The sequence below is a fragment of the Triturus cristatus genome, chromosome 1_2, assembly GCF_964204655.1.
Source record: "Triturus cristatus chromosome 1_2, aTriCri1.1, whole genome shotgun sequence".
NCBI classification, from domain to species: Eukaryota; Metazoa; Chordata; class Amphibia; order Caudata; family Salamandridae; genus Triturus; species Triturus cristatus.
Window position 1 is genome coordinate 636990051 of NC_140580.1, and position 21765 is coordinate 637011815.

Consider the following 21765-nt stretch of genomic DNA (forward strand, 5'->3'; position numbering starts at 1 on the left):
TTTGTCAGTTGACCCTTAAAAAAAATCCTATTGTACATATGTGTTCATAACATGGCTTTACACAAAATAATTTAGTAAAACACTAACTATCTCATGCACCTAACCTTGCCACCAGTGGCAAATCCTCTCACTTGACCCTCTCCTAAATTCAGGCGCTATGCCCAAGATCTGCCTCGTTGTGGTTCTAATTCTAGGGGTGCCATTGTGTCTCTGACCTACCCTGGTGTTAGTCGTGTCCTAACACTCTAGACAGATTTGCGGTTGTATCAAACGCTTTGAAAAAACCTCAATAAATAAGACTTCTGTGATGAAATCCTATGCAAAATTGTTCTTACTAAGTACCTGGAAGAAAGCCTTGTTTTCAGCAGTGGAGGTAAAAACTGTGGCAATTTTATTTATAATCTAGGACAGTTCGTATAGTGATGGAAACCAAAAGATATAAATGTGCTAATAATGACTGGAACAGCACAATTCTAATCATTATCCTTCAAATTATTTAATTTAAAAGATGTATGTAGAAATGAGGGTATCGCTGGAATACGGTAGGTTCAACTGGTTGTTTATTGAAGCAGATATGTAGGCAGAACAACCCCACGCCAGCTGACCAACTGCTAACTGGCGCCCCTAGAATCCCACAGTAGTATTAGAACACAACAAGTGTTCTAGAAGTACGGGCTAGAATGGAACGACACAGAAGAATGCATTAAGATGCATTTACAACAATGTACTTTTAATTTTTGATAGAACGAGTTTTTCAACATTTCAGAAAGGAACTTGACAACATTCTATGCCAGCAGAGCCCATGTGGTAGGTAACTTGGCACTCGTGGTGTTGGTTTATTAGGGTCCTTGGAGAGGAGACGGGTATGATGCGTCCATAGCATTGCTGTTTCTGCTCATCTATCTTGCTAAACCGATTAAGTATTACCTTTGGATTACTGCTGGGTCCTTTCTGTGGCTACCTTAGCCTGTTCACCCTTTCTCAATTTGTTAGTGCAAGGGCAGAGCTGGAGATCAAGTTGTTGCAATGGTTTTTAGGTTTCACCTATACAGCAGCTGTGCTGCCTCTGCAAGGCTTTTGTTCGCATACAGTGGGCTTACAACCCACCCATGCTTGCCATTTGTTAGCTTCGTCTTCAGCATCACACTAATTTCCGTTTGCCAAGGCATGCGTGGGGTGTGTGCTCTTGTGATTGGTGCTCCCCTTGAGAATGGACAAAGTACTTGTGTCCATCCACTGCTCCCGTTTTTTGTGCTACTTTTTTGGGTGTTCAAGCACTCCATATGAGTGCTTGTGTTTTCAGTCCGTCTCCTATCTCCCTGTCCATGTAGATTCTATTCCTCTCACACTAACCTTCCATGTTGCTTCTTTTCCCTCCCACCCCCTACCCTGGGCTCTACACCATTGCATTCTACACCACTTCATCATAAATCCTAGAAAGGTGCCCCCTACTAATATAATTTAATGTCTGTGACAAGGGTGAAACAATACCATCGATACAAGAACAAAATCCCACTTGACCTGTATTTCTTCCTCTATGCCTGTACATTGCTATTGTGTTCTGACCCAGGAAACACAACACACATTACAAACTATTCAATTCAATAATCATTTTTGTTTACTTAGTGTCACCAATAAATACTTTCATCACATATTTAACTATAATTTCACAATATTTGACATATATTTTCTTGTACAACTTGTATATACATTATGACAAATTCCTATACATATAAAATAATTTGATCCTCCCATCCTGCAATCCACTCACTCAAACATTCATCAAACAGAACCTATCATACCATCCTTACAAACCTAGGCCCCACCGCTACACACATACACAAGGAACAAAACAATGGGAGGAGATGTTCTGTTTCAGCCGTTGTGGTGTTGTAGGCTCTAATCACTCTACCAACAGTCAACATACGTTTCGGTGTGGGAGTTAATGTAGTCCAAACACCTTCTTCAGGACCACACAAAATGAGATGGCTTCAAACTGTGGCCTGGGGGGATAATACTGTTGTCCAGATCTGTGTAAAATACACTTTGCTGATATGTCTTCTGGTCATCGACTCCAAAGGAGTGCTTTTAATTTGTCCGTAATGAGTCCCTTGGAACTTTCTTTTGTTGTCCTGTCCCGTAGTAAATATCGCATTCCCAAGTTAATGAATATCTCCCAGTAGTCAATTGCCTTAATTCTTTCACGTGCAAAGAGGTCATCCGTAAAGACATGTTTCTGAAAATATAGGGCTGGCAAGGAGTCTTCTAAGGTGCCTGAGTGGTTGAATGCTAAAAGACTGCTGCTTTACACCACTTCACGCTACGCTGCTCTACATCACTGCACTCTATTCTGTGCCAATGCACTCTACACCAGTCCACTCTACACCACTCCACTCAAATGTACACCACTCTACTCTGTGCCACTCTACCCCCTCCACACAATACCATTCTACTCTAAGCCATTTAACGCCGCCACACTACTCCACTATATGCCACTTTACTCAACTCTACGCAACTGTACTCCAATCCACACCACTCTACGCCATGCAACTTTACTGTACTCTGCTGCACTCCACTCTGCTGCAATCCACACTCTTCTATCCCACTCTACTCTGCCACCGTGCTCTGAGCCACTTTTCTCTACGCCAGTCTACTTCACTCTGTGCCACTCCGCTCTACGCACTCTGCTCTATTCCACTCTGCCACTTCACTGTAATCTGTGCCACTCCCTTCTGTGCAACTCCACTCTCCTCTGCCCCACTCCACTCTCCTCTGCCCCACTCCACGCCACTCTCCCCTATGCCACTCAACCCCAGCCCACTCCACCCCATGCCACGCCACTCCACAGCACTCTGCATCACTCCACTCTGCTGTACAACATGGCTAAGACTAAACCTATTGACTTTGCCAATGTGTGTTTATTATGCAGGTGTTAATAGTACAAGTATGCTTTGTTTATTGGAGTATTTATTTTGTTCTAAAAATTGATGTAACTGTACTTGGGGCATCTTTTTGCGTAACCATTTATTTGAAAGAAGGATTCACATTACTTTGCACTTAGGTAGTTCATAATGTAATTCGGGCATCAATGAGGTGGCATTTTACCAAAACCTTTGGATGAGGGCAGTGTAAGGTGTTTTCCAGAATAGTGATTATATTCAAGGGAATATAATAAATATAAATGCTTAAAACGGGGCTTTTGGTTAAATATTTTGAGGTGATATCCTAGAATGAAGGGCGCTTTTAGTTGCATTACACTCCCTTCATCCCTGTTTATCAACCCTAGTAATAATGTTTTTTGAGGCTGATGTACAAGATCTCATTTAATAAGATATTCCTAAATAATGCAGTTTGAGTCATCAAGTTAATCTATTTGTGCACTCCTAACATATTTGATGGAACTCAAAGTAAACTAGTGCCTTAACCTTGCACACTGAACTAAGATTGCCATATAGTCAATAGCCTAACTTAAGTCCATCAGAAATCGGTTGTTTAACAACCTTTTGAGATGCTACACCAGTTAAAGATTCAATTTCAGGACTCTGTTTTTGTTTTTTCTAACTTAAGTTAGCACGGTATATAAACACAATAATATATTGAAGGTGCAAGAAATCTAATTAACAACCACCCCCTTTAGTAAGTACATCCTGTCCTCTTTTAAAACAAACCACTAGGAAGCATACCCAAAACCTAATGGCCAAATGGAGCATGCAAAAGTCTTTTTTTTCAGGCTTGACAATAAATCTGAAGGCCAATTACACAAAGTAAAACATAAAAAAACAGTAGAAACATCCTCTCTTCAACCTAGAAAAGTACATCAAGTGGTAGTCAATTAACACATCCCCCTCAAACCACTAAACCTTACACATGCACTGCAGCTCATTCACGGCCAATGACCACACTGCGGGAAGAGCTGAAAACCCCTTACTGGCGTGCATCAATTTCAATCCTCCTCAAGACACCTCCTTTTCCAACGCCATTCTACTGGGACCGCTCGTTCTATCCACGGTCTCTAACCTAGGTCTTGGAGTGCCAAAGCCAGGTTTTCAAGCTAACCTAGATGAGTCTATCTAGATGAGTTCCTTTTAGATGTGTTCTTTTGTCTTAATGTGGTTATCCTGAAAATAGGGCAGGGATCAGGCTCTCTTGCTAAAAAGTCCCAGTGAAGATCCACGAGCAGTCCATCCTGCAAACTTTCACCAAAAGAAATGCTTCAAAACAGAGCTGTTTAAACAATTATGCAATAGAAGTATCAATTTTGGGTCAATGATGGGAGAACATCTAGAAGCAGGATCTTCCTTGCTTCTGAATGGACTTTAATGCGTAATGTGTGAGTGTCTTGAATATTGTTTTAGGTTCTGGGTTTTTATGGCACTGCTATCAAGTAAACCCTTTTCTTGCCATGTACATAGAGTAGACTTTCGCCATGCCCTTTTCAACCATTTGTTTTCTTCAATCAGCCATAGGCTAGAGACTTTGCCAATTTTGTCTTGGCCCAGTACAGGGGAGTATCCATCGCTCACCTAATGCTAATGGCTGTTTGAGTGAATCCTGTCACCTCCACTGGAGTGCTTTCATTGAACTGTTTGAGGGACTACTCTATAACTATAGCCTTCTCTGACTGTTCTTGCAGCTCCTTACTCTGTCTCCCTCTGACGTGCTAGCGCTGATTCTGTTTAGTGCATAAGAGACAGGCCTATTGGTTTGGCCAATTCTGGTTTGTATGTGTAAGAATTCTAAAGTAGTGATAAGGCAAACAGAGTCTTGCAAACATCTTGATGAAATAACTATATTCACCCATCATCCAAATCCAAAGACTCTGCTGCTCTCATCTGACAGTGCTTGTTTTTCCCAAAGAAATGTTGATGCCATAAAAATGTATGAGATCTTGAGCCATAACAGATTTTATAGACTTTCCACTTTGTGAGTTTAAAAAGTAAGTCTGTAAGTTAAGGAGTCAGTGGAAAATGGGCTGTATTATAGCTGGCGAAGTCATAATCCTTTTCGAAGTGTGGAATGTCTGCTCTTAACTATGCACATTTTCGTGGTCCACAACAACTAATAAATCTCTTGAAGTAAAAGTGTAATATCTTTTTACTTACATCATTGTTTTTCCTCCAGATTTATGGAAACATGCAGAATTTTGATATCGACCTGGAATTAATGAAGTGGAAATACAGAGCGCATTTTCAACAGCTGAGCAGTTGGGTCTTTCCACTTGAGGTAAGCACATACCCAGTGATATAAAGGGCACATGACACGTGTCCATTAAATGTCGTACAGCCCCCCCCCCCCCCCCCTTACCCACAAATAACTGGGAGCACCTGTATAATAGTCTACCATGGATTCCGTTTTCAAACTGTTTCCTGTTTTTGCATTTTAAAATGATTTCCTAAAAACCTAATTGAGTACAAACATGGTATACTTGCTAACATTCTATGGGCATTTTCAAAACATGCCTGTGCATAGTAATGACATCGCAGTATATGTTGTCACGTGACCTTTAACAGAATTGTAATTCCACAGGAAATACTTAATTGGCTTAGAACAGAGCTAGTAAAAGCCATTAATGAAGAGGACATCACCACTGGAGGTAGTAAGGGAGGCAAGAAAGCCAACAAGACAATGTTACACAGCAAAATAGAGAACATCCCTCCTTTGGTGTACTAGCAACAATGCTCTAGGTTAAGTATTTACACAGGAAACAATACTAGCCCGCCTCACCCAGCAACTGGACAATGCAATTCACTATTCATCTGTCAAGGTGCACCTGGCAGCAGTTGTGGCTTACACCAGGGGAGCATCATGTAAAAGATTTTTCACATCACTGGTCATCAAAGGGTTCCTAGAATGTTCCGAAATTATAGCTCTGCCAAGGAAGGCCCCAGCCCCTATGTTGAGCTTAAATACGGTATTAGTACAGCTAATGACAGAGCCATTCGAGCCTATGCATAAAGCGGTACCACAGTTTATCACACTGAAAACTGCCTTCTTGATAGCAATAACATCACAACGGAGAGTAAGTGAACTCCAAGCGTAACAGTACAAGAACTATATATACAAATTCACGAGGGGACGATAGTTATCAGAACGAATCCTCAATTCCTATCAAAGGTGGTGAGCAAATTTCTTCTCAATTGTAGCATCCAGTTACCATTGGTCTTTAGGAACCTGCAGGCATGCCTTAAAAAGAGCTTGCATACCCTTGGTGTGAGGAGAGCACTACTATATTATCTACAGAAGATAACTGTTTTGTAAAGCGGAACCAACGGTTCATCTCGTACGCTAAATCTAGCAAAGGTTCACCCGTTACAAAAGGAACAATCGCACTATGGATTGTGGAGATGATACAAACTTGCTGCTACTCTGCAGGAAAAACTCTACCTTTTCATTCTAAAGTGCATTCAACGAGAACCGAGCACAACCCTAGCATTTATGGCAAATGTGCCAGCAGACAATATATGCGTAGCCACAACATGGGTATCTCCACACACTTTAACCAAGCATTAGTGTGTGGATATACAGATGACTGAAGAAGTTCAGGCGGGACAGAAAGTACTACAACACCCGTTTGCAAACTCATCCGCATTTCACCCTTGCCAAACCAAGAAAGGGTAAACTGCTACATAATCTAATGCCCACAGCCTGTGAATCCAGAAAAGCATTTCTGCTGCAAAACAAAATAGTGACTTACCAGTAGGAGTAGTTTTGGAGCTTGAAGAGTTTTCTTGATTCACATGCGTCTTGCCCACCTCCCCAGTAATGAGAACAAAGCAAACCGGTGGGAAGGAGGTCATATATAAGCATGGAAGGAAGAAAACAAAAAAAAAAAGCGAATGTTTTTGGAAAGAAGAAAACGAAGAGAAAAAAAGAATCTAAAGATGGCTCCCATGCACAAGAACTTCCGGGGCACTGCCTGACGTCACACAGGGGACTCATCTAACACCAAATTGTGGTCGCCAACGCCTTTAGGTGGTGGGAGGAGAACTAGACTCTTCAAGCTGCAAAACTACTCCTACTGTTAAACAACCATTTTGTTTCTCTAGTTATTGAAAAAAGCAGATCTTTACTAAAAGAGGCCAGACTTATCTGGATGATGTCCATATGCTTTCTGTTCATGTGCAGCTTCATGGTTATGTATGATTCTATACATGGGGTGGGTATACTTTATACTCCTTCACAACCCTGTAATATGAAAACTGAACAGATGAGTGTTGTTGACTTGGTACAATACTTGAGCAATTACTTTGAATTGAATCTTGATGTGCAATATTCCCATGATGTCAAAAGTGGGCTTACATTTGTTTGTGTTTATTAATAAATACATGTTTCAAAGAAGTTCTGTATTGTTGAGTTGTATACAGTTTGGTTGATCTTGCTTGGTTTAGGACATGGTTTTGTGAGGAGAATTATAAGGCGTCAGGTAGTAACATAAGGAAGGTGGTAAATGTATATGCAAGGCTTTATCAGGTGTGTATTTTTTTTCGTGGACAAACTGGGTGGCATCATTTAAAATGGCAGTAGGCGTACACAGTCATGTAACTATGAAGTAAGTGCAAAGACAGGGCAGGTGTCTATATAGTGACTGGATTAAATTGTCCGCCTTTATCAGCCATCAATATAAACATGTGTTCTCGTGTTAGGAAGTCAGGATTGCCCTATAACCCAGTAATTTAGAAAAAAACAACATCTTGTTCCACGGGGTTGAACTAAATAACCTTGCTGTGGTCTCGGTTTTTGTGTGTCTTCCGTTATTGGAAATGGCTTGGTTTGAACAAGCCAATCTGTATACAAACATAGTTAGGCCGAGCGCAGAAGACCGGACAGCTACACACATCTTCATCTGTGTCAACTACATGTTCAGGCAGATGAAGAATAGGAGTGTTGAAGATCATTTTTCTGTTTATAATATTTTTATACAGTTAAACATTCTGCTTGGAGTAGTCCACTACAAAGCAGTTCACTTACTAATGCGCATTGAAACAGTACTGCCATATTCAGGGGCTAGTCTATCTGTGCATAGTTAATTGACGACTAGACTGAAAGTTTCTGTGGGAACAGACTGCAAATGTAGTTTTAGTCGCAAACCTTACAATTGCATTGATAGGGTCGTTGATAGTTGACTGTCACTTGCTTCTAATACACAGGTCTGTTGGAAGTCCCTTGTCTAAGCGGCCTTCTTCATATTGAGATCCTATATCCGTTGTTGCAACTTTGTCATTTCAGACTCTTACTGTAGTGAAATATACCTTCCAGACATATTTTCAGTTGTTGGTAGATGATAAACATGTTAGTCCTTATTTGCTTTACAGCATGATCTACCAATAAATAGACCTTGAATATTATAATGAGTTGACCATACATGGAGTTTACTCTTTCATAGGTCACCCTTTGACGCCATAGAATGCAGGGTATTATGCACAGATTAACAGTCCTGCAATTTATTTTTGTCTGAGTCTTTTTATTAAATCACTTGTAGCTCTTGATAAAGCTTTTTGTAGGATGTATTTGTAGTCGGTGAGGAGAATGGTTTCCTTCTTTGGAGGAGCTGAAAGTGGGCGAAGAGTACACAGAGGGTGTTTGTTTAAGAACTCTGAGTGTGTATCAGTTTTCCAGCTACATCACTTGTGCGCTTCTCTAACCTTTATATTCCTCTTTCTCTCTCGCCCTGACACTGTGCTTTCTTCCTCCCTGCTCACCTTCACTTCTCCTTCTTGCTTCTCCACCACTCCATGTCAATTTGCTTTCCCATCCCCTCCCGCCCACCCTCTGGTGTCCCCATCCCCTCCCGCCCACCCTCGGGTGTCCCCCTCCCGCCCACCCTCGGGTGTCCCCATCCCCTCCCGCCCACCCTCGGGTGTCCCCATCCCCTCCCGCCCACCCTCGGGTGTCCCCATCCCCTCCCGCCCACCCTCTGGTGTCCCCATTCCCTCCCGCCCACCCTCTGGTGTCCGCATTCCCTCCCACCCACCCTCTGGTGTCCCCATTCCCTCCCACCCACCCTCTGGTGTCCCCATTCCCTCCCACCCACCCTCTGGTGTCCCCATTCCCTCCCACCCACCCTCTGGTGTCCCCATTCCCTCCCACCCACCCTCTGGTGTCCCCATTCCCTCCCACCCACCCTCTGGTGTCCCCATTCCCTCCCGCCCACCCTCGGGTGTCCCCATCCCCTCCCGCCCACCCTCGGGTGTCCCCATCCCCTCCCGCCCACCCTCGGGTGTCCCCATCCCCTCCCGCCCACCCTCGGGTGTCCCCATCCCCTCCCGCCCACCCTCGGGTGTCCCCATCCCCTCCCACCCACCCTCGGGTGTCCCCATTCCCTCCCACCCACCCTCGGGTGTCCCCATTCCCTCCCACCCACCCTCGAGTGTCCCCATTCCCTCCCACCCACCCTCGAGTGTCCCCATACCCTCCCGCCCACCCTCGGTTGACCACATCCCCTCCCGCCCACCCTCGGGTGTCACCATCCCCTCCCGCCCACCCTCGGGTGTCCCCATCCCCTCCCGGCCACCCTCTGTTGTCCCCCTCCCCTTTGTTGTCCCCCTCCCCTTTGTTGTCCCCCTCCTCTCTCTTGCCGCCCACCCTCTGTTGTCCCCCTCCCTCCTTTGTCCCCAGTTGTCAGCTTGTGTTATCAGCCTGCCCCGCCCAACCTCTGTTGTCCGCTTGCTGCCCGAGCTTCTCCTCCCATCTGTGTTCTCCCCAGCCACTCAGGTCAAACCTCAGTTGTCGCTGTCAGCTTGCTGCCCCAGAACCTCCTGCCTGCTCTCCTTTCTCAGGTTGATGCCCCAGCTGCTCATGCCCACCTACCATTGTCAGCTTGTTTTACCAGCCCTTCCTGCCCGACCTCTGTTGTGAGCTTGCTTCCACAGCCCCTCCTGCCTGCCCTCCATTGTCCGCTTGCTCTCCCAGCCCCTTCTGCCCACCCTCTGTGGTCCACTTGCTGCCTCAGACCCAGTGGCAGCTGCTACGTTTTAAAAGTGGTGAGGCACATCAAACATCAATAAAACCCTTTAAAAATAAACTTACCTTTGATGATTTTCTGCAGCACATGTTTGGCTCACCTGCAAATACTTCCGAGGTTCCTTCTACTGTGCTGCTTCCTTGCTTCATAATAGCATCCAAGCCAATCCAAGCACTGCTGCCTTACTTATTACAATGCTGAACAGCATAACAGCAGTGCTAGGATTGGCTGGAGCAGGCAAATGCAGTGCTCCATCGAAGACTTGCTGGGCTGTGCCTCTCCTTCTCAGCTGCCTTTCAGTTGTTGATTGCAGAAGCTTGAACTGCACGTGTCAGGCTGGCTACAGTAACAACACCGGCCAACCTGACATGCGCAGTTGAGATGACAACCTCAAGTCGTCCCAATGAACTGGTGTGATGCAGTGGGGAGGTCAAGGGGTCAATGCCCCCACGTCCATATGGACAACCCGCCCCTGCCCTCCTGCCAACTCTGTCAGGTGGCTTCCCAAGCTCCTCCCACCCTCCTTTCGTTGTCTGTTCACCTCCACATCCCCTCCCAGCTTCCCTCTTGTCAGTGCTTACCCATTGTCTCCTGCATATCCTCTCCCTAATCGCACGCATCCTTCTCTCCTACCCCCTTCCGTGATGCCTCCCCCCCCCCTCTCTCCCCCCCGTTATTTTAAAATAACAAAAGGCATTAACGCTTGTCACGTTATTTCGTTTTTTTCAATTTTTGTGTTAATGTTTGCCATGCTGCACAGCAGCCACCGTGCTGAACAGTATGGTTAGAAATCCTACCCAAAGCCGATAGCTCTCATAGGCTCTGTTTGGCATTGCCAAGGCTTGTTTTTAATGTGGAGGTTTTCGCGTCTCTTGCAGAGACTTGTTCTGGTACAGCATTTTGAATGTCAGCCTGTCCTAGTTTTCAGTACTCTTTGTATTGTAAATAAGAATTTATTTGCTTACCTCACACAAAATAAAACCCCCTTGCTGTCCTGAAGTCCATCCCCTTTATATAGTATCCGACAAAGAGGGACCGACAGACACGCACACACCCCCAGCCACACTTCTGTCACTGTGTTTATCTCGCCATCAGTTTGGGGAAGCCCAGCCCTCCCTTCTGCGGCCTCCCTCTTAGACTCTCAGAGGGTGTGTGGAGGGAGGGAGGGTGGGAGCGCACTCTTTCTGATGATCTGAGACCTGGATTGCTGCCATTAAAGGAAATTGCTTTGAGCAATTCTTCATAAGTCTTGGAGCTTTGTTTATGTTGTCAGCACCCAGGGATTGTGCAAGCACGAAAAACGTTTTAAGGAATTCAGACCATGCAAACTGGAAAAGGGAAAAAGCCAGCGAGTGGAAAATATGTGGGAAATTCTTTCATTAGCTTCGCAATTCATTCCTAGTAGGGCTTCGGATTTTTATTGCTAAGTAGAAACATTTTGCAGCCAGACCACTGTAGACCAGCCCTGCAGACAGAAAGGAGTTTTGAATGCTTAGGCAAATGAGCTGTAGGTTTTGCATATGTGCCTATTTCAGTTATTATGAAGAGGGTAGGGGTGGCCAGAGAGACTACATGTTTCCAGTTATTGGGTTTAATGTAATATACTGGTGCATTCTGGAACTTGTAGACTTAAATTAACTTAAAGTAAACACATTGGAATATAAATCAGTACATAGTGGTTTATTATAGGAACACATGGGGCCACTGACCATGATCTAAACCTTAATTATACGTAAACAGCCGCTCAGCATCACCAAAGGGGACATTTTCTGGTCTAATATTCACTTAAATGACAAGAAGTTGGCTCCTAAAACATATGACCTCATTGTAAAACGTAAACATTGCAGGTAATAACCTAATGAAGAGGGGCAATACCCTCCAGTTGCTGCAGTCACCACCATTGTGCAGTAATAACAGAGATGCCATAGGACATCTACAGTTGTGCCAAAAAACAGACTGCTTGCACAACGTCTCTCATCAGCCGCGTTACTCAACAGACTGTCATGGAAAGAGAGTTTTTGAGGTTATCCCTGAGTGTGGGTGACATCACATGACCGTGCCCATTCTGGTAGCAGCCTCCCAAAACTGTTTACGCTGCATGTGTTAGCACATTAAACACCGACTTGTTGACTCTGCCAGTGCTTGTTTTATCGGGGAAACAAGCGCCGGGGCAAGTGAGTTTTTCCTGCTTTTCATGTGCTGTGTCAATTTGTGCATATTCAGTATTGCAGAAGGGGTCGTCCCCCTGCTGTAGACCAAAATGCTGTCCCTTTCAGAACAAACTGTAAATACTGCTATTTGTGCAAGGTATATTTTTCTTACTGTGACGAACATATGGTATGTATACTGGGGTATCAGTTACTGAAGATATGGCATTTCCATGAAACTTAGTGTTATGAATGGTAGATAGTTGACTACTGGAGATAAGAAGCCCATTTCACAAAGGTAAATTTGGTTGTTGATGTAACTTTGTGACCAAATTTACTTTCGAGTAATCTACAAGGGAATCATGATAAGATGGAATTCTGAACTCAACCACTACGTGGTGAAATAAGGCGTGAATCTAGAAGAGCCTGAAGTTGAAAACCTATTGTTACAGGTAAGTAGCCATTTTCTTCTGATCGCAAATTCCTCCTACAATGAAAGTGTTTGAAAGGGGCCTTCCTGTACGTGGTTTGCCTTGGAAGTTGGGGAACCCACCAAACATGGACATTTGTGGGCATTCCCAAACTGAAATCCGATCCTTTCCTGCTATGTCAAAGGAATGTTTGTGAATTCCATAAGTAGTAAATCTGCACCCGGACATATTAGTACATATGCGGGCGAAATATACAGCTTTATGTATGAATCGGACCTATGGTTTTTACAAAAGTGGAAGTGGGTTGACCATTGAGGGTCTAACATTTAATTGAATAGTAGTTGGGTGATTACCGAAGATATTGCTTTTTCATGATTGGTACTGGGCTGGCTTCTGAAGCTGCGTTATTTACATGCCCGGCATCAGGTTACCACCCTATGTTAGCTGTATGAGAAGCTAATTTTCGTGACTGATTTTTACTCCCTTCACTGCTAGCCCACACAGACACACAGACACACAGACACACAGACACACAGACACACAGACACACAGACACACAGACACAGACACAGACACAGACACAGACACAGACACAGACACAGACACAGACACAGACACAGACACACACACAGACACAGACACAGACACAGACACAGACACAGACAGACACAGACAGACACACAGACACACAGACACACAGACACACAGACACACAGACACACAGACACACAGACACACAGACACACAGACACACAGACACACAGACACACAGACAGACACACAGACACACAGACACACAGACAGACACACAGACACACAGACACACACACACACACACAGACACACAGACACACACAGACACACACACACACACACACACACACACACACACACACCCCCCCCAGTGCTAAGCGTTTTTATTTTTGGGTTTTAGTTTGCGCTTACGCTTCCATAACTTTGTTTCCACATAAACTGCCACACCCAATTTGTGTCCTTTTTTCACAACATCCTGGGGTGTCTAAAGGTACCCATGGTTTGTGGATTACTCTAAAGGGGACTGAGGAATTAGCCAAATCTGGCTACATTTTGTTTTTGGGGGGGGGAAATGTGCTTCAGAAAAAAGTGCCCATTTTTTTCCTGCAAATGACATCCAACAATGGGTTTGTGTTACTATCTTCCCAGCTTTCAGTAACCGGGAAGCTTGAATCAGGAAAACAAAGTTTTTAACACAGTTTTGGCATTCTACTGGTAGATAGCCCATTCCCAAAAAGCTATACATTTCTGAAAACTAGACAAATATCTGAATTCAGCAAGGGGTCATTTGTATAGATCATTCAAGGTTTTCCTATAAAAAATAACAGTTGAAATAAAACAAAAATACTGAAATTGAGTTGAAAAGAAAGAGCCATTTGGGTCTATTTTTTCATCTGTAACAACTTATTTGGCAGATTTTTGAAAGCAATATACCATTATGTCCGCTAGACCCTTCTGGTTGCGGGGATATATAGGGCTTGTAGGTTCTCCAAGAAGCCGAGGTACCCAGAGCCAACAACCAAGCTGCACCTTACAATGGATTTACATTGTGTACAGACTAAACAGCAATTTGTATGGTAAGTTAGAAGGAATGGAAAAAGGGTATGAGGGAAAACTCTATTTCTGAAATGTGCACCAGATGCTGAGTTTAGGAGCAGTGGTTGTTTGACCATCTCTGAATTTATGGGTACCCATACTGGCATGTGTTTCATAGGGCACTTTGTAAAATGTCTTCTCTCATACACACTTGCTTACATTTGAAAAACACAAATGTAGAGCTATTCAATTGGTAATAACAAATATTTGTACTATTCTGTATTCCCACATGTCTCCCAATAAAAATGCTACCCCACTTGTGTGACTGAGTCTTGTGCCTGCGACACAGAACACCCCAAAGCATGACCTAGGAGACCTAATATTTCATATAGCAGAATGCATATGTTTTTTACAAGGTGTCTCTGTGGAATTTTGGCACCAGCTCAACCAGCACCTAGGGAAACCTACAAAACCAGCACTTTTTTTAAAAACTAGACACCCGGGGAACCAGGGTGGGGTGACCTGTGGCTCTCACCAGGTTTTTATTCCGAATCCCCTGCAAAGCTCAAATATTTTCTTAAAAAACTCATCTTCCTTGCATTTCCTGAGGAAAAGTCCTGAAATCCGCAGGCACCCACACATTTTCTACCACCTAGAGTTCCCACAAGTCTCCCGAGAAAAACATTGCCTCACTTATGTGGATAGGAAAAGTTCCCGCGACACGAAAGGGCGCCAAGCCACAACATAGACGCAACATAGTTTTCCTTTGAAAAACAATGTGTTTTTTTGCTATGTGGGTAGCTGTGGATTTTGGGCTTCAACTCAGCAGGCACCTAGGAAACCCTATCAAGCCAACACATTTTTGACAATTAGGCACCTACCTGGGGGAGTCCAGGGTGGAGTGACTTGAGCGCTTTCACCAGGTTTCTTTTTTTTACCCAGAATCCCCTTCAAAGCTGAAACTTTGCATTGAAAAACACATTTTCAGGAAAAGTCCTGGTATCTGCAGGCAGCCACAAATTTCCTACCGCCCTGGGTTCACCCGGGTCACCCGATGAAAATGCTACCTCACTTATGTGAGTGGGTCAAGTGCCTCCGTCAGAGAAGGGCCCAAAACATATTGTGGCGATAATAACTATAGGTGTACTACTTTGTCGTGGGGTCCGCCACCATGTTGGGGAAACCTATAAGACCCAGACATTTTTTTAAACTAGACTCAAGGGAGAGTCCAGGGAGGTGTGGATTCCCCCAACATTTTCCTACCTAGAATACCCTGCAAATGTGAAATGTTGAATAAAAACACAAATTTTACTTGCAGTTCTGTGACCTAAACTACAGGAATGTACAGAGATCCACAAACTTCCTTCCACCCAGCGTTGCCCCATATGTCACAATAAAAATGCTACCCCACTTGTGTGCCAGGGCTAGTGCCAGCAACAGGAATGGTTAACACCAGGGTGACCCAAACATTGAGGGCTCCACGCAAGGCACACGTCCTGGAACACCCCCAGGTGTCTAGTTTTAAAAAATGTGCTGGTTTAGTAGGTTTGCCTAAATGGCTGCCGAGCGTGGGACCACAAAATGCATTGCTTCAGTTGCTTGTGGTGTGATTTAAATCATGCGGGCACACATAGCCCAGGATTAGAAGGACACTCTGGGCAGTACATATGATTCTCCTTCCTCATACCTCCTCGGACACATAGTCTACATCTCCTACCAGGAAAGGTTTTTGGGGTGTGTGAGAGGAATGTAATCATGGAAGTGGCGGTCTTTCAATCTAGCCACATCCCCCCCACTCTAGGAACACTTGCCTGCTCCGCTCCAACAAGGCTGCCTATCACAGACTGCTGAAACTTAACAAAAGTAATCTTTGAATCTGGAGAACATTCCTTGAATACATCAAAAACATTGAAGGTTGCCAAATGAAACAAATGGACAGCCATCTTCTTATACCAAATATATGACTAACAAACAGCACTGTAAGGCTCCAACCTCTGGTCTACTCGATCTTCACCACCCATGTTCTTATAGTGTCTAATGCACACAGGTTTGCGCACAGCAGCAACCTGGCCCCCAAATAGTCACAGGTGAATGACTTATCATGAAAGGTAGTCCACTTGTAGACATCTCTCTTGTCTGAAAATTTCACAGCTAGATGTCACTACGCAAGGCACTGCACTGTCCTTTCTGACGTTTTTTTCCGATTTACAAACAAGCTTTAATGGGTAACTTTTACGATTAGAGCGGATTGTGCCACATGCAAGTGTCCACTTTGAACAATTCCTTGAACAATTGCACACCAATCTATAAGGTAGCTATGTATAAATGGTGCCCTTTATTTAAAAAGTCATCTGCCAGGTTCCCAAACAATTTTCTCATGGACTCCAAAAGGCGACGGACAACCAGGGGGGGGGTCAATAGTGGAATCTCTGTCACTCTACACCTTGAAATTATAAACATATCCAGTACTACTCTCAGACAGCATATACATCTTAATTCCATAACATGACCTCTGCTAGGAATCTACTTCCTAAAAACCAAATGGCTCTTGAACAGGACCAAGGACTCATCCACACCTATTTCTTTCCATGGAACATAGATCCCTGAAAAGGGATCTACAAAATGATCAAGGACCGACCGACTCTTGAAGAGACGGTCTCAATCAAGGTGATCCACTGGCAGTGCTGAAGCATTATCAAGAAAAGGCAGCATCTGAAGCAGAAGCAAATACGATCACTACTCATGGTTGAAGTAAATATAGCAGTTGCCATTACAGGGCTAGTAGACAATTATGAAGCAAGTGACTGCTTCCTTATCAGGCCCATCCAAAAAGTTAAACCCCAGAACTTCTTCAGTTCAGCCAGATTTGTGGGTGTCCACCATCCTCAATTACTGTTCAGCATACAAATTAGTATTTTCAAAAACCTCAAGCAAAAATACATCATCCATAAACAACTGAAAGAAATGTATAGGCAAAACGTTTTCAGTATTGACTTGACACCAAGGTAGGTGCCACCGGCTGCGCCATGTTTGGGGCAGCCCAGAGTTCAGCACTTCCAATGGAAGCCTTTGAGCCCCATGCTGCAATCCAGACGCCTTTTGCTGTACTATTGGCATATCCGTGTCCTCCTCAAAAAGAGGCACTTCCTCCGCACTGAGAGTGGCTTCATCATCAGATGATTCCTCTCGGACAGGAAAATTCTCTGCCAGAATCTTAGACTTCCTCCTCTGCCTCTGATGCAGAGTCAGTCTCAGAACCATGGTCAAATGTAGATTCAGAAAGCTAGCTAGCAACATGCTGAGCAGTAATCCTGCTGCTAGCTGTAATCCTTACTAATTAAAGTAACTCAACAAATACGTCAACAATAACTAACACTTTGAAAATAAAGTAATAAGCAAATTGTGGCTTTATCAAACAAAGTTTGGAGAGAAGATGTTGCATAACGACTAGGGCGGTCAATCTCAAATCTGGGGAACCGGGTTCGAGTCTTGGCAATGACGCTCAACATCCTGTGATTCTGGGCAAATCACTCAATCTCCCCCTGCCTAACAAAAATGAATGAGTCCTTGTGTAACACAACTGGTGCTCATGTAAAGCGCTCTGATACCTGATTTCTCCGGGTCAAGTTTGTGCTATAAAAAACTCCGAAAAAAAAGTAAAACTACTGACATATAGTAATCTGGAAGGAAAAGTCAATCAATACAAAGCATACAAAGACCTATATACTCAAAAATAATACTACTCACTTGCCAGAGACCGCTAGAGTGAGCTTCACCTGCTCTGCTCAGACACAGCAAGCACCAACAATATCCAACTAGAAAGGAAAAACGAAAGAAAATTGCACACAGGACCACACATTACACATCTTGCACAAATCCAAGGAGAATTTGACACACAGTAAAACCGAAGCTAAATATGCCACTATTATTACACAATTTACAAAAAACACATTCATGCAGGGCAGTGATACTCATCTGGAGTAAATAGTACAAAATGTTTTTCTTACTAAACACATGCAAGTACACAAACTGCAGCTCTCCCAGTGCCGAAACCGCAAGCAGGAGTCGCACAACAGAAATCAAAAGCTTTGCACTAAAATAAAAATGAAAAAAATTACAATCACAAATGCAAATGAAAGAAATAAAACCGTTCAAATTTTAAAACACTATGAAGTCTGCCTATCAGCATCGGAATGTCAGCCACACACATCGCCAGCCAGAAACCAGTCAGCCGAAAAAAATGGCCGAAACACCGATCAATATGCCCCGACAGGGAAGCCACTCTTGCTCAAGGGGCCACTCCCCCAACAAAGAAATATGCTGTTGGGGTCTAGGGTTCTGGATTCCTGCTTCACGATCATGGCCCCACCTGCGATTGTGGTGCAGGAATCCACTATAGACAGACACGGAGAAAAGAAAAACTCATTTCTTTCCCCCTGCCAACCTAATAAACCCCCGCCCAAAAACGGGAGAAGTACTCACCTTTTCTGTAGACACGCTGGAAGCAAATGGCTTCCAGCGCGTCGCCCGCACTTTTTGATGATGTTAGCACGCTGACTTCATCAGATCACTGATGGGGGGCTTGGGAGTGGCAGTGGGGGAACTTCCACAGCCATCCCTGTTGGGAGTCTTTAGAGGTGTGGCCCATGGGGCGAGTGCCAGCGCTTCCCCCGTGGGTGGGTGCAAGAGTGGTTTGGAGTCATCCTCTGCACACACCCACAGTGGCTGAGTACTACTTCAATCCGTCCTTGGCACACAAGTGTTTAAGCACCATCACATGTGTACAAAATCCACAGACAAACCAGATAACCACTTGGATGATTCAGTTTGTTACCGTACTACAAAACTCACTTTCATATATACTTTTTGTGATGAGCAAAAACAATTGTATCCTTTTTGTGGGTACATTGCACAATTCACTGTGGTATGTTTTTATTTTTTATTTTAAACCCATACCTTCTTTTCCGTGGTGGTATGCGGCATTTTCTACATTCCTCTACCCACACATAGCATTCTCTCGAAACATCCCTGCATCATAATTTTTTCTTATATTGGTTCCTTATTTGTATTCTTTATTTCTGTAGGAATTCCTTTCCTTTATTCAGAAGAGTAGCAGTGGACAAATGTGTTCTTAATTACAAAGTGACTGCACAAAAATATCTGGTGGCTATTCAAGTCTGCACATTTTCCCAGCTGTTGTAGTTCCACAGGAGGCCCTTAGTCTCATGCTTTACCGGTGCACTGAATGGCGTATGGTTGATAGCATACCTCAAAAGTTGCATTAAATTGTATTTTAAAGTCCAGGTGTCACCAGTTTCTGACCATTGTCCAGTCCACAGCTTCATTGGCTTGCTCTGGTTAAGTGTGACGCTAGAGATTTCTTAGGTGACTTGGAAATCCATGAGCAAAGCACGCTACCCACCCCTTTAACGCACCCTCTATGTTGAATACTTGTGTTTGAAGTAAATAAACTGTCAAATCTCCTTGGGGATATGAGGAAGCGTAACCGACAAAATCACTTTACCCACTCTATCAAAAATAGCACTTCTCATTCCTATCCATCCCAGGTCTCTCGTCTTGACAAAGGTGGATGGAGAACATCAAACGGAATCACAGGGCACAAAAGCTTATCTCGCCCTCTTTCGACCACTTTTGAGAAGACCCATTTACATTGTCCCAATGACTGTCTTGTGGTAGTTTGGATTTTTTTTCCTATTTTCACCGAGGATGATAGTGGGTCTTCAAAGCAGCAAATATTATTTGTTGAGGTGTCTCAATAAAATATATATATATTTCAATACTGTTGAGGTGTGAGACCATAAGCCACGTACCTTCCTTCTTTCTATTGACCACTGTGGTCTCCATTTCTCTCCATTTCTCTCCTATCCAACAGCAGATTATTCCTTCTTCCGAAAGCTCTCCTGTACCTCAATTAAAATGCTTTGCTAGGTACCTACGTTGGTATCTCCAGTTTTGTTTTTTCCTGACTTGCACAGCTCTTTTCCCTGGACTGAGTCACTGTAGTAGATGACCATCATTTGTGTGATGTCCCCCCTAGATTTTTGCTGGCTTCAGAACTTTACCCCTGCTAACCAGTAGTAAAGTGCCTGTGCTTCCCTCTAAATAAGGTTGAATTGGCATACTTCTAATTGGTAGAGTTAACTTGCCAAGCAGTCCATAGTATATGGTACAAAATGTATCCAGGGGCCTGGAAGTAAAATTCCATAAAGGGGCTACAGCAACTATTGTGTAATTCACTATACTGGCAGTGCAAACTTGGCTTTAGGCCTCCACTGAAGTGTAACAGTGTAAAACATGTACTTCAAAATGTCGAAATAGACCCTTTTTGACAGGTACAAACCTCCCATTTAAATAGTAAGTTGCTCGTGTAAGCCTTGTAGCCCACAAAGTTGGATGCATGGTATTTAAGTCAGACATGTAGAATGGTAATGTTACTATTTCCATACGGTGATGAGGCCTTAAAAGCTTTTCTCACTGTTGCAGATCTTGATGATCAATTTAGTTAACCAGAGTGCAGATTAAAATACTAATGTATCTTGGGAATGGGACCAGCTGGAGAAATAATTAAAAGAACTATAGTTAGATTTTTAATCAATATTAAGAAAACATAGCATTTCGAAGTTACAGTTTACATGAGTAAACTGTCAGAATGCTAACTAGCATAAGTCTTTGTCAGCTCCCAGTCTGCGCTCAACCTTAAATAGGTGTGAAATGCAGCTCCGAAGCAAACAATAGGTGTACCTGAATGGGATGAGATGACTCCTCTGAGTTCAGCAGAATATGAAGGTTTGTGGCTGTGGGCCCCCCTTTGACTGCACAGTCAAATCCTTCTTGACAGGTCTGTTGACCCACATATAGCACTTAGTGTGCACCTAAAACATGAGAGAACAAGATGGCAAAATGATACTAGTTTTTCCACGGTCTTGCTGAATGACATTTGCCCTACCAGACTTGTCTCTGAATTGGTTGTGGGTACAGTACATGCTCAAATTTTGATTTTTGAGTTAAATGTGGGAGAAAACCAGGACTGCTATAGGACACACACACACACCCCACCATCCTCCTCCTTCCATAAATGTGGCACCCTTTTCAGAACACGTTCTGGACCTGCTGCCTGTAACCTGAGAGGAGCACTGAAGGACTGAACCTGTCCCCAAAGGACTAAACTTTCCACATCTTATCCCCAGGACAAAGAACTGAACTCCAAAGGTCAGTTGGCTGACATCCTTTGTGGCTACAGTGAGTCCTCAAGCTACAATAAACTGCTTCCTGGAAGTACACAGCTGACCAGTGGCAACTTGACCTGGACTGATCCTTGCTTTTGATCTCCGCCTGACTCCCTGCGAGTCTGTAAGTGCCTCCCCTGAGGTCCTTGGGATTTAAAGTGTATTTATGTGGTTCATTGGCACTTAAATTACTAAGTCCAAAGGTAAGAGCTTTGACCAGGACGAACCTGGTTGGTGTATCCGGCCCGCACTCCATCGCGGTCAGCCTCACATTGTGTCTAGGTCCCAGTGTTCCACACCCATTGACTATCATTGATGCTTTGTGATTTTGCTCCGGTTTCCTTTACTGGATTTTTATGGTCTGGCTTGAGAGCACAGTTGTCGCTAGACGATAATGTGAGCGTCACCGA

The 21765-nt window shown here is 43.8% G+C and overlaps 1 protein-coding gene across 1 annotated transcript in view; it reads left to right on the plus strand.

The window, feature by feature from the left end:
• The window catches only part of BMPR1A (bone morphogenetic protein receptor type 1A), a 346242-nt gene that overhangs the window by 119320 nt on the left and 205157 nt on the right, over positions 1–21765 (plus strand). Inside the window, exon 2 of the mRNA XM_085607566.1 lies at positions 5122–5223. The gene's annotated coding sequence lies outside the window, so the exon portion shown is untranslated. The remainder of the gene's footprint in view (positions 1–5121; positions 5224–21765) is intronic.